This window comes from Amblyomma americanum, chromosome 1 (genome assembly GCF_052857255.1).
Source record: "Amblyomma americanum isolate KBUSLIRL-KWMA chromosome 1, ASM5285725v1, whole genome shotgun sequence".
NCBI lineage: Eukaryota > Metazoa > Arthropoda > Arachnida > Ixodida > Ixodidae > Amblyomma > Amblyomma americanum.
In genome coordinates, this window is record NC_135497.1 from 281,698,244 (window position 1) to 281,712,466 (window position 14,223).

The window sequence follows — 14,223 nt, forward strand, 5'->3', positions numbered from 1 at the left end:
AGGGCAAGTTTAAACAGGCGGCTATTAGAACTAAGTCGCCTGCACAAGCATGTACGGTCTACGTCAACCTTTTGTAGAGTGCTCGAGCGGCTCACTTTCCTGCATAAACGTGGATAGCTCGTCTTATCTTCTAGATTTTAGAGGCAATGCTTGCGCAGAAGTCGAACTACACAGATCTGCAAACAAGGTGGGCACGAGCCTTGTCTGCTTTCTAATTTCAGTTTTCTTTCTCTTTTTTTTTCTTGCGTGGTGCACCCTCCTCAAGCGCTCTACACAGAGTGACGCAGACTGTACGTTCATTGAAGGAAGTGCGTAAGAAACTGATGAAAAAAAAAATCATTCTTAAAAAAACGGAAATTTTTGCATAGTTGTCTGCAGAACGCCTGCTTAACCAACGCTGCCGACCTTTCAAGCTTTCAAGAGACTGCTTGTGTAGTCTGTGTACCTGGGATGTATCAGCTCCGTCTCGCTTATTCTTTCTAACGTTTATTTGTCTCTTCTCTCCTTCTCTTGTAAGAAATCGGACCTGAGTTATCCGTTATCGGCCTTTCTCTTGTTTCCACGTTCATACGATATGTCCTATGTAAAATGAGGTGGAGTGTGCGTAAGTAAAGGTAATGAGGCAAAGAAATCTTCCAGTGTCTGTGTGTATGTTTCTTTGGGGGGCGGCGAAGTGGTGGGAGGGGACTAGCTGAGATCCGATATTTAAGAATTACTTCATGTTCTGAACTGACTTCCTACCCCGGCGCAAAATAAAGCCCGCTATTTAGCGTATGTACCACTGAATCTCTGGCGCACAAAGAAACGAACTTGCTCACGACGAAGAAATAAAGGCCCCCAGAGTCTTCGCCCTCCCCACCGGCAAGAGTGTCCGCTGCCAGAGCCGCATCTGTGCCGCCCGTTCCCTAGCGCGCCCACTCTCCGGCCTTGCACAGCCACATCCTACTCAGGACGCCCACTCGGCCGGGGACTGGATTACGAGGTTCACGTGACCACGCAGCATTTTTAGTCTATAGGACACCGTTTGCTGTGAAGGAACGTTATCGTTGTGTGAAAAGCCTGTGCACGAGAGCTCCCTCCGCGACAGCGGGTAGCAACTCCATTATCTTCGGTATAAGACAACGACTATCAGCGAATTAGACAGCAGATGAGCCTGCTTGTAAAACTCCTCACGATGGAATCTTAAGAAAAGAAGTTCACTTCAAAAGAAAGGCCGAAACTCTAGCGAAAGGCAAGCCCTTTACGGAGTGAAGTACATGGTGGGTGGAACAGCGAGAACAGGCGATAGACGAGAAGAGAAGACACAGACAAGCGCTGACTCGCAACTAATGATTTTATTAAGAAGAACATATATTTTATATTAAAAAAACACGTGATATATCAGGCACGTAGCAATTGCATTGGCACTTTTCAATGGTTATCTCGCTGAATTCAATGGTTACATCATGAATTATCTAAAAAAGAAACCTCCTTATCAACAAGAATCAAGGAAGGCTGGCTCACACACTCCGCTTGTCTTTTCCGAATGAAATATGCCTCCATTATTTCCCTGGTTGTTTTTTCTTTATGGCGAAACAAAATCTTTGTTTTGGTGACCAGGGGGCGGCATTTTTTCTCCTTTTTCTCCTGTTTTCCGCACTCTCGGCAGTGATCTTTCAGATGGGAATAACTTGAATCCGAGAGCGAATTCAAGTGTTCCCGCAACCGAATATTAATGCAACGGCCGGTTTGGCCTATGTAAACTTTCTTGCAAGAGAGTGGAAGCTCATAAACGACTGAACATGCGCAATCGACCAACCGTGACCTGTGCGCCACTTGGCAATGAAACGGGCTAGCTCTTTTTATATGTTCGTGGCGATTGCTAACGGCTCGGAGTGAAGTACCCTGGCCTTCTCCGCTGAGTGGATATCATCCACCTGTTAATGACCAACTTCGCTGCGGGCCCCCAAGGCGTTCGCCCCGACATTGGTGAACGCTTGCTACCCATCTTTTCGCAACGTCGCTCACACGAACGTTCACCGTCTCAGCCAAACTACGCATGTTCACTGCGACAACTGCGATCCTGCGGAATCGCCCCAGTTGGAATTATTCCACTGCAAAGCATGGTGGGAGAGCAGAGCCTATAGTTCCAGCTCGTCTTAAAAATCTTCGATAAAGGTTCTCTGACTGCAAGACGCATCTTGGGTACCTTGGCTCTGCTCGAAAGCAGCTCAAAATTTTCACATCGAAATGCTTCGTGCTATCAATCATGCACAAGAATCGCCCTTAAACTCCCTTAACCTCCCCGCCTTCCCTGTTCCTACATATTCTTTCCATCAAAACTCTCGCATTGCCCCCCTTTGTGAAAATATTGTCAGGGCTGCAGTTAATATTACCAGTTTCTCAGTTTTTCTCGTCCCTTCTTCCTCGTCTTGTACCCTTCTTTTCTTGCGAAATACCGCTGACGAACGACAAAATTGAGCTTGTCAATAGCGCCTCGATCTCTGCAGAGGAGTTGCAAACTTAAAATGCGATAGGCTGCAGAAACTTTTTTGCTTCCTTTTTTTTCTGGTGGCTTGCAGACAAGAATTTCAACACGAATGAATGGCACACCGTTCCCCCTATTGTGGATATCACATGTTTAGTTTTATGGGGGCTTAACGTCCTAAAGCGACTCAGGCTATGAAGGGACACCGCACTGAAGGGCTCAGGAAGTTTTGACCACCTGGGGCTCTTTAACGCGCACTAACAGCGCACAGTGCATGTGACTCTAGAATTTCGCATTCATCGAAATTCGACCGCTGCGGCTGGGATCGAGCCCGCGTCCTTCGGGTCAGCAGCCGAGCGCCATAACCACTGAGCCACCGCGGCCGCACAGGATATCACATGTTCACATGTGAGCGAGCACCATGTGCTCGCGCCTTTAGCGAGAAAAAAACTTTTACGCACGTCGATAACCTTGTCGGCTTTGTCGGAAAGCTAAACGTCGCCTCTAATGAAGATGACCAAGTCATGCTTTCCTTCGGCGTAAGGTCGGTGGGTTTCGCGGTCCATTGCTAGAAAGACACCCTGTTACTATATCGCAAGGCGCCACTCTATTGGAACGAACACCAATCAAAATTAATGGCCTTTGCGGACTGGTGAAATTCTCCCTCTCAAATATGTTACTCCAGCTTCAATAAGACTATGTGCAGACAGACTTTCGGAACCGCCATGGATGCTTCCGTCTCAGTTGTATGTGCAAACCTTGCCGCAGGACCTACCGAAACCTGAGCGCATTCTTGATTCAGCATCCCGTTGAAGCTTTTTCTGTGGTCGTTGATTGTTTCTTCGTCAGCAGTCGACAAGATGTATGAAGCTTTTGTTCCATCTCAGCTCGTTTAAACAAAGAATTCAGTTCACCGTAGACGAAGTGGATGGCCGCATTGCTTTCTTTGACACCTTCAAGGAACCCACAACAGTCTTGAGATAAGTGCTTATTGCAAGCCCGCCAACAGCTGACAAAACCTGAACTTCCAGTCGTCCCATTCCATCGACCGCAAGATCTAGTCGCTTCGCGGGTCTTCAAATACTTTATGCTCCAGACCAAACAGACGAGCATCGGAAGTTCAGCAAATCAGGCGAGATTTGTTGCACAGTGGCTATCGAGGCCCGATACTCCGGTCACAAACCGAGGTATGACACAAGCGGAAAAGCTAAAGTCTATTCCCTATGCCCACGGTGTGAATTAAACCCTTGCCCGAACACTATTGGACGACGACGTTCACGTGGATCATGTCCTCCTAGCTGACTACAACAATGTTTTGTTCGTTCTAAGTACCCCAATGAACAGGTTGTTTACCCAGTTGCTCCCGAGATGCCCTGCCCTGATCGTGGTGGTGCCTGCATAGGCGAAACAGGGAATTTCAAGAGAAATGACAAGCGACATCAGTATGACGTCTACAAAGGCATTCCCAACTCATATGCATTAGCGGATCGAGCGCCATAAAAATACCGTCCCTGCCATCGACTTGCATGCAGCTCGTGTAAGTACAAAAAAAATCAAAACGCTTGCTTACGGAATCTACACGCATTCAATCAACAGCACACGCGAGAAACCGGATATGAGGCAGGCAATCGTCCATAGATATACATGCATTCCTTATGGCACATCACATCCATATGAAGCACCAGTGCTTACATTTTATTTAATTGTAATTTGTTAACAAGGTATTCTTAAGGGGGCCGGAACTTCGATGGCTTCCTTTTCTGTCTTTTTTCCGCGAGCGTATGTATTTTTTTTTGCCAGTCAGTAGACATAAATGGATGCGCAGAGTGCATTATTGGTGAGCACATTCGACGTTCTTCAGAGGAACCCCCAAACCTGTAGAATTTTTACCGCCTTATAATACTTCGAGAAAGTGCACAGCTGTTCTAGTTGGTCTTGCGTCATAAAACGAGGTAAACGCGTAAAGACGGGCAGAAGAATAGGGTTGTTTTTCTATGACTGAATCTACTTTTGAGCTAACAAACGACGGGAGAAGATGAAGGAGGAAGGAACCGGAACGGGGGGGGGGGGGGGGGGGGGGACCTCAACGTAAATGTTATCCGTGTCGTTTTCGAGCGAAACCTCTACTTAACCACCAAAGCTGCAAAAGCCATTTCATCACTGAAGCCTGACCTAAATAAATAAACAAATAAAATAAACATTGCTCTGACCGGGTTTCTAACACGCGGCGGCGCGAACAGATCAACTTCGCTGGCCAGTGCACAAGAGCAATAAGTGCAAACGCCGCAGCCGATCACGTCTCGTGTTAAACTGTTGTTGTTGTTGTTATTGTCATAAAATGGAACATGCCCACACCCGGGGATCGACCAAGCACACTCTCACACAACATACACACTCTCTCACTGCAACACACACTCTCGCGCTGTGCATTTCACATCGTCGTCTTCAGGAACTTCCATCTGCGGCGCGAATAAATAAGATCAGCTTAACCTGTATCAGAGTTTAAACTTAGTCTAATATTGCCGCCATACGTGGCGACGACCCACCAAGTCAAAGTCGTGAGCCTACGAGGCTAAACACATGCTTTCGCACGTCTACTCAGTTTAAATACGTTAAAACCCTACCATTTTTTCCCTTTTGAATACTGCGAATTTACCGCAGCGGTGGCCAAGTGGTTGAGCATCCACCTCGCATGCGGGAGGTGCGGGGTTCGATCCCCAGTGCCGCCGGGTACCCACCGGTGATACAATGGGTACAAGCCTTCCCCTGGCCTGGTGCTCGGCTTATTTAGGGTGAAATGCTTGGTAAATGGGTCTTCGACCACACCTTGAGAATTTGAAAAATGCCTTGTGACATGGCGCTCTTTGGCCATAGATGCCCTTGCGCCATAAAAATCCATCATCATCAATACTGCGAATTCAAAAAAAGAAAGAAAACACGCCTCGCAGGTTGCGCAACTTTCTAACGCTGTGCGACGCTGTCGTTGTCTCGTTAGGCAAAGAAGAAGAAACAAAATGTTCACAACAGGACCTCTCTGGGTGGTTTGCCATGTCGACTTGGTGCTTACGTTAACATCGATCCTATAGTCAGAGACGACTGGGGTGACACGGCGCGACAAAGCGCTCATATAAGTGTCTGAGAGTCCCTTTCTAGTCTACCAGCGGCAATGGCGGCGACCATGAAGACGACGAAACCGCCAGTCCAAATCACGCGCACCACCGAACATCTGAAGGCTAGGGGCGATGATTCATCATTAGAAGCCGGAAGGTACTTGACGGCCGAAGCTCCTGTCACATCTACCGTTCCAAACACCGCCGTGGAGTCGCCGTGCGTGTAGGCCTGCAGCTACAACAGTGAAGACACCACCATGGAGGCCGAGCAGCAGCCACGGGTCAACTTTCCCGCGATTCTCATAAACCGACATGACCTGTGCATCATCATTGCCGTACTTAGCATGTCCATCCTGGGATGTGCAGGCGTCCTGGGCTACTCATTCAGCAGCTACGGCAGGCTGAAAAGGAACGCTCTGGACATGCGCCACTACCTCGGTTCCCAGGCGCAGATCGCCCGGCAGCAAAGCGGGTGGGCGACCGCGGCCGATGCCCGATCGACCACCACGAAGGCCCCGGTGCCAGAACTTCCAGCGGCGGGTCATGAAACAAGGAGGGATGCGGGAGCGCAGAATATAACATCTGTTGTGGCCAGGCAAGACGCGCTCAACGGGACGGACCCGGTGGAACAAGCTCTGCGCCCGAACGCGGTTCACGGCAACAGCAGCGAGAAGCCAGCTGAGATCATCGGTGCAGCTTCTAAGAGTTCAGCGATGACCAACACTACCCGGGTGCCAACCTCGAGTTTGAACGCCACAGAGGGCGCCTTCACGAAAGTTGCGTAAACCAAGGTGACCACTCTCTCCCTCCCTCTTTTTAGTTTAGGTTTTTTTTTTTTCATTCACTGAAGGCAGCGTATGGAGTTCTACCGCGTTGTTCAAATGTAGGTTGCCTTTTCAAGTGGACAAAATACTCTTACTGTGACCTGCAGGCTCCAAGTGACTGGAGCGACTGATTTTTTCTCGATTTTTCTTTTGCTTTGGACATTGTTGGGAGAGAGGTGGCACATTTGCGGTGAGAGTTTCCGTGAACTTTGGTCACTGTTTTTTTTCCTGTGTGGTTCTCGCTTCACGCTTACCTTTTCCCTCGTGATTTTGACTGGGCTTTGATTGTGCTTGCAGGAGAGTTCCTCCGCTCAGTCTTTTGTGTGTGCTTACGGTGTGCTTTGACTCTTTTTTTTGTATTTCATGTCTGATGCCAAAGACTTTGTCAAGGCATTCGTCTCCGTGTAAAAACTTCGACGTTTTTACTACTTCTTTTCTTTTATAAAGTTGTGAAATACCCAGCATCTCGTTTGCGATGTCTTGATGTGAGTGGAACATGGTGAGGTGGCTTCAGTCCAACGCACCTCGTCTCTGCGGCGGCAAAGGAAATTCAACAGCCTACCAGAACGCTGGGAGTTGTAGGCAAAAAACGACAACGCTATAGTATTGCCCAATTTGGCACACACGAATTGTTTAATTTAACTGTTTTCACAACGTGTTACTGCCTCACTGGCTTGATTTATGTCGTCGTCGTTGGCCACACACACACACACACACACACACACACACACACACACACACACACACACACACACACACACACACACACACACACACACACACACACACACACACACACACACACACACACACACACACACACACACACACACACACACACACACACACACACACACACACACACACACACACACACACACACACACACACACACACACACACACACACACACACACACACACACACACACACACACACACACACACACACACACACACACACACACACACACACACACACACACACACACACACACACACACACACACACACACACACACACACACACACACACACACACACACACACACACACACACACACACACACACACACACACACACACACACACACACACACACACACACACACACACACACACACACACACACACACACACACACACACACACACACACACACACACACACACACACACACACACACACACACACACACACACACACACACACACACACACACACACACACACACACACACACACACACACACACACACACACACACACACACACACACACACACACACACACACACACACGCACGCACGCACGCACGCACGCACGCACGCACGCACACGCACGCACGCACACGCGCACACGCACACACGCACGCACACGCACGCACGCACGCACGCACGCACGCACGCACACACACACACACACACACACACACACACACACACACACACACACACACACACACACACACACACACACACACACACGCGCGCGCGCGCACACCAAAATTCGGGTACTGGCAAAGAATAGAGCCAACCGCTAGCTTCAGTTGTGGAAACCACCATCACTGTTACCATCACCTTTCCTATTGTCATGGAATGCGGTGGTTCACACGTTTCGTGCATTTCTCCTTGGTATTCGAGGCATCGCTTTGCCAGGTCAACTTCATCTTCTTTTTTTTACGGCGCGAGAGCTGTCCTCAATTTTTTTTTTCACGGTCACGAGGAGCTCTTCGGAATATGTAGCGCGTTATGTGAGCAGCGCACACCCAAAATAATTTTTCCCGATATGTACAACAGAAGCAGATAAATTAAATGTACAATGCAGGATGCCTTGACTCGAACTGTGGCCTTTGCTTTCCCTCGTCTTGTGCTATATACGCCACAACCATGCTTTCGCTTCAGCAACATGCTTTAAGTTGCAGCTAGCCCACAGGCTATTCTGGCAGTGAGCCTTCATTAAATAGCAAGTTATGTGAATAGCAAGATAACTGCGACATTATCCTTACCAGTTAAGCTAACTATGATTCGTTGTATTTTAGAGCAAAAGCATGACAGAACTGAGGGGAGCACAAGGCGTCTTGATGAACTTCTGTCATCTATCGGGATGTAAGCTAAAACAGCCAGTACTACAAGCAATTTCCGCACCGCTCCTAAATAGCACCCCGCTTCTTATAGTCAAAGCCTTTCTTTACTTTGGAACGTAAAAATGCGCAATACCTTCATTTACGTCCAATTCAACTTCTACGCGTGCATTGGCCCCAATTTGTATGTTCACCTAGCTTACTCCCACTTAGTCGGTTGATAAGAATGCGAAGCAACATCAGACCAGTGCCAATACGCCGAAAACGCAGTAAGCAGTGTCGAATTTGTTGAAACAATGAATGGACTTCGTAAGAATCGTAGTCTGTTCTCAGCTCACCCCTTTAAATGGCGTTCTCTAAGCCAGTTAAAGGAGTAGCTTGGGTCAAAGGGTGTTCTCATGTGCGTTATATATGCCGCGGACATTTTACTAGTGCGTTATATACGTGGTTATGAATTGCACCCACATGCCTCTCGAGTCCGTATCGCACCTCATGCCGGTCATAGAGGGGAGTGCTCGCTGCTGTCAGCCTAATCTCAAAAGCGACTGCCCGCGACTAGTGGGCGTCGTACAAGCTTCATGCAATATGCACGCGCGGTCACCTCCGCTGAGCGGCTGGAATTTCCGCGGCCACGGGCCTCGCTACCCGACAGCGGCAGCTTTATCGCACTGCTTGTCGCCTTCTCCACATAAACACGTGGCATTAATCACGCCCCCGCAAAGCCCTTCGCATAACGCCCTTTCACTGACATGATCTTGTATAGCGTTTCCTGGCACTGTCTTTACGACGATGTTTTCTTCGCTTGTTTCCTCCCGGTGGAAGTGGCGGGGGCTGCTGCGTTGTTGCTGTAGCGTGCGCTTCTAAACCTGCAGGTTTTCACCATCGGCGCTCGCTTTCAAACATCCATTTTCTCTGTTTTCTATTTTTATGGTTTCTCTTTTCTTCTCAAAATTTTATAAGACCAGGGGCAAGTGCTTTCGATAGACCCGTATATTGAGAGCGTATTACCTTAATAGTACCTCAGCTTCTAAAGCTTATGGTTTATCCGCCGTTCTATCAGGCGTGACGGCCTGGGAATTTTGTAATGTGAATTTTTTGACGCGGGGCGAGTTATAAGGCTTACGGTCGAGAAACATTACTGCGCAATGCGCAGAAAGTTGGCTAGCTAGTTGCGTTCAACATTTGGAGACATTTTTCGGCGGCAGTAAACAGACGAAAGCAGAACGACGTGGACAAGATCGAACACTGGTCTCGTCCTTCTACCATGGGTCTTGGCGGAGATTTGCGATCGAGTGCAAACGATCCTGCATCCGCACGTGATCGCTGAGCTCGCTTTTCAGTGCGCCTACTTGTGTGCCTGCTTTGCCTGACTGCCATCACCGCCACGCGACATCTCCGATGTCTAAAAGCGCGCACCCACCCCGCTGTTTTTGAACAGCGCCGGACGAAAGCTCTAGTGCGGCGGCATGTAGACTTGTTCCGGCACTTCGGATGGCGCAGAGATGTTTTCCTTCAACGCTGAGACGCCGGGCAGAGCAGGAGAGTGGACTCTTTTGGGCGTCATGCGCACGGCCGTCTAAAAGGATGCTTTTACTCGACAGCCGACACACGATGCTTTCGGGGATGGGAGAGGAGAGCAGTTTTGGTTCGCGCAGTCTTCGACGGGCTTTATTTCTCTCCGATGGCCGGCAGGAGGAGAGGCATCTCTCTTTACGCCTTAATCAGAGAGCGCGCGGCGGACTGAAGCGGGAAAGGCGCGCTCGGTGGGCGCGCGGGAGCAAGCACGCAGGGTCGAGGTCTGCGCGGCGGCTAATGTGTGCGCGACCACGGCTTCCTGCAAACGCGGAAAGGCATACACGCATAAGCGCATGTACAGCGACTCCATATACTATGGCTCTCGAAATAGTCGGCGCGCGAGGGGTCACGATCGCACGGGGGCTGCGCGGGGTAGAGGGGTGAGGAGGCACCTTCTTTACATCTTCGGCGCCACGTTTCCTGGCTCTTCGGGGCCGTTTCTGGGCGATCAAGCGAACGCGCACGCCTTCACTTCACTGCGTTAGCGGTGGCACCGTACCGCGGCGCTGCGTGGCTACGGCCTGCCTGCGCGACACGCGGCTGCTGTGCTGCTTCCGCGATGCGCGCCGCTCTTGGGCACGCGTTGCCCTGTGGCGGATCAAAGTGCGGCCCCCCTTCGGACCATTAGAGGCAAACAATTGATGCTAAGCTTCTCTGCGACATCCCAGTTTCCTCGATGGTTTGTTGCGCGCTCCGCCGTTCTAAATATTGCTGCGCCGCAGGAAATGTTTCGCGTTCCTGCATCGCCACAGAAGCCGAGCTGCGTTCGACAACGACACAATGGTTCATTTGGTAACGAAACCATCAGCGGAGTTTTGGGTGATTTCGCCCCGGCTACTGAAGGCATTTTCTGAATCGTCTGGCATAGCGGCACCGCTTATGGCATATTTTTTCCCGTCGAGGCCGGTGCAGTCACTTTCAATGTTCCCGTCAGCTGCATGATGTAGCTATCTATAAACGAACTTAACGACCTGATAAAGCTAAGGGGGTTCTAGTGGAATGTTCAGGTTGGCCATGAGTGCCAAAGAAAGAATACCCACTCCCCTAGCGCTTCTTTTGCGAAAGCCGCAGAAAGTGGGGCAAAAGTTAGCGCTGGCTTAAAAAAGTTTCGGCCTTCTCTCGCCACAGCGAAAAGTGACAGCGATAATAATTTCATTTTGACCAATGCGATGATAGATACTGTTATTAAAAGCGGCGCGAAAAAGCAACAGCTTGACATTGGAGGCCCAAAACCCCCTCTGAGATGAGAGGAATAAAGGAAATAAGACACAAAATATTCCATTTGTTTCTTTCGCTACTTAGCTAAGAATTAAGATAGTAGCTACGTCGTCACAACAGAAGGCGCCCATCGAAAGGAGGCCATGTGATTTGCTGCCGTCGCAGAGTTTTCGGCTACGGGCATCGAGGACACCGCTAACCTGAGACAACCACCTTTAAAGCGATAGTTGTAGTAAAATAACCCGCGGCCGCAAAAACACACAAAAAAGCACGCTTAGTGTACACCGTCGGCTATCAAACCTGAATGATAACAAGGCAGCACTGCAAAACAAAGCACTATTTCTGGGATATTACCATAGGGCGCGAGAATGAAGTGATTCTATTGCTGGCATTTTGGGTGGCCGGCTTCGACAAACATATCGAGCGCAAATAATTTCCGCTTTTAAATGACACGCATCTACCACGGACCGAAATTCACGGTTACAAGCGCAAGAAACGACGCGGACGTGTCAGGAAATTGTCGCCGCGGTTGCGGCAGTGTAACACAAAATGAACGAAAAACGTCAGGCGTCGGAGGCGTCATACTTGCGCCCAGCAAAGTCTGATACCACCGGCTTTCATATCGCATCTGTGGGAGGGAACTTTCCGCAGCCTGCTTATTCCTAAGGACTGCGCCTGCTATGAGCATTTATTTCCTTCACATCGTGCGATGTGGGCGGAGACCAATCCTCAGCCCTCCAACACCAAATACGATTCAGCATTTGTCATCTCTCTCTTCACATACCACCCCGGTTGCGACGCGCCCTGCGCTCCCGTCATCCACATGCGGTGCCCCCTGTCCATATACCGTGTTTGCTTAACACCGCCTAGAATGCAGAGAAAGACAGAACAACTTTTTCTTTTTTTTTCCCCTAGGCATCTTGTCTCACATGCAAAAAGCGAAAACGCTCGCGATTTCTGCCGCCGCGGCGCAAAAACTCGTTTCGAGTGGTCGCGGCGGCTAGAGCGGCCAAAGCGACGTAGTTCCAAGTTGGAAATTTTTCGCCGCGCCGTGCCGCTCAGTCGCTCAATAGCCTTAAGACACTACTATGAGGTGGTAGTCATGGCAACATCGACCGGTAGCAATGGCTGCTCAGTCCTGAGAAGGAACATATATAACCGACGTATCTTTCGACTACTCACCTGCTGGGCCGAAACCTAGAAGGCTAACGAAAAGGCTAGAAATGAGACACAGAACGGCGTAGCGAGCAGTCGGAGGAAAAATGACACATTTCACACAAAGAGATAAAAAAAAACTGCGTGTATTAAGAGCAGACCCGAGTTGAGGGTATTTTAGCTGAAATTAAAAAAAAAAGAGAAAGCAATGAGTAGACACAGAAAGGTCTTGTTATGCGCGAAACTGAAACTTACGGTATCTTAAGTGTAAGAGTGCGTGCTATGAGAAAGATGTAATCGAGATCCTTTATTAATCTGGTGTAGGGGCTAGAGTAGGAAATTTGCTGGAATAACATGACCGCGGCTGGCGCAAAGCAGGAATAACTGGAGATCATTGAGATAAGCTTCTGTCCCTCTAGTGGAATAAACTCATTTTATAATGAAGATGGCGCAAGAAAAGATGATGGCGATCAAATATTTGCTTATATCACTAGACCCCTGCACTCACAGTCACAGTCCAGACCGACTTCCCCCAACCCTCCCCCCGGCAAAAAGAAAGAAGACCTCAGCGCTGCGTATAAGGCCCGCATTGTAATAATAATAATAATTGGTTTTTTGGGAAAAGGAAATGGCGCAGTATCTGTCTCATATATCGTTGGACACCTGAACCGCGCCGTTAGGGAAGGGATAAGGGAGGGAGTGAAAGAAGAAAGGAAGAAGGAGGTGCCGTAGTGGAGGGCTCCGGAATAATTTCGACCACCTGGGGATGTTTAACGTGCACTGAGATCGCACAACACACGGGCGCCTTAGCGCTTTTCCTCCATAAAAACGCAGCCGCCGCGCGAATCAGTATTGCATGCTCGCTCAGAGATCATTCTCGAGAGCGCTTGCTTACTCGCGCCTTTAATCGCATCACGTTAGAGCTCTGTCTTTCGTAATTAGTAATGAAAAGTTTCTGCATTAGTCTCCGCTGCTAATCCGTTCATGGCAAATGTACGAGCGAGAGCGCCATGCCACTTGTTTGTTTCACAAAGGGAAACAGCTTCCGCTTCAATCAGTGCGCATCGAAGAGTTCAGAGTGAGCGACCCTGGCTCAAGCGGTTGCGTCTGGAACGGCCCAAGCAGACAGGTTACGCGGGCCGAGTTTCGGATGATGAGGAGCTCACAAATAAAACGATGAAATAGGTGTAAAAAGAGAAGAAGAAAAGATTGCCGGTGGAATCACGCCTTGCTGCACAAAATGCTGGCCAACGTGGTGGAAAAGCGCGGAGGCGTGTGAGACGGGAGAACGCACGAAAAAGAAAAAAAAAGGAATTAAAGAGTTGAACGGGAAGGAACGGCGTTTATATAGCGGTGTGTACACACCCGCGGCGAAAAGACCATTCTCACGGTAATAACGTTCTTTCTTTTCTCTCTCTCTCTCTCTTTCCCATCCGTCCGTGAATAACTATGGGTGCTCTCCCGCTATTCTTGTTTTGGTGGCTGCTTGCATGCGTGTCTGTGTGCGTGTGTGCAACATTGTAATGAGACGCCGCTGTTCTCTGCCCGGGCCCTGGGCAAGTGGCCGCCCGCACCTTTTTGTCTCGCGACCGCACTGCGCCCGCGTGCCCCGCGCCGAGTTACCCACTCGTATACGAATCTCGTTAATTACGGAAAAAAGTAATGGGGCGCGGTGTCAACCGGAGATTAATGGTCGTCCGCCCGGTGGACAAATTAAGCAATCGGCCTCCACGCTCCTGCTTTCCCCTTCCTGCTTCCTTTATTCTCCCTATTCCATACTCAGTCCTCTCTCT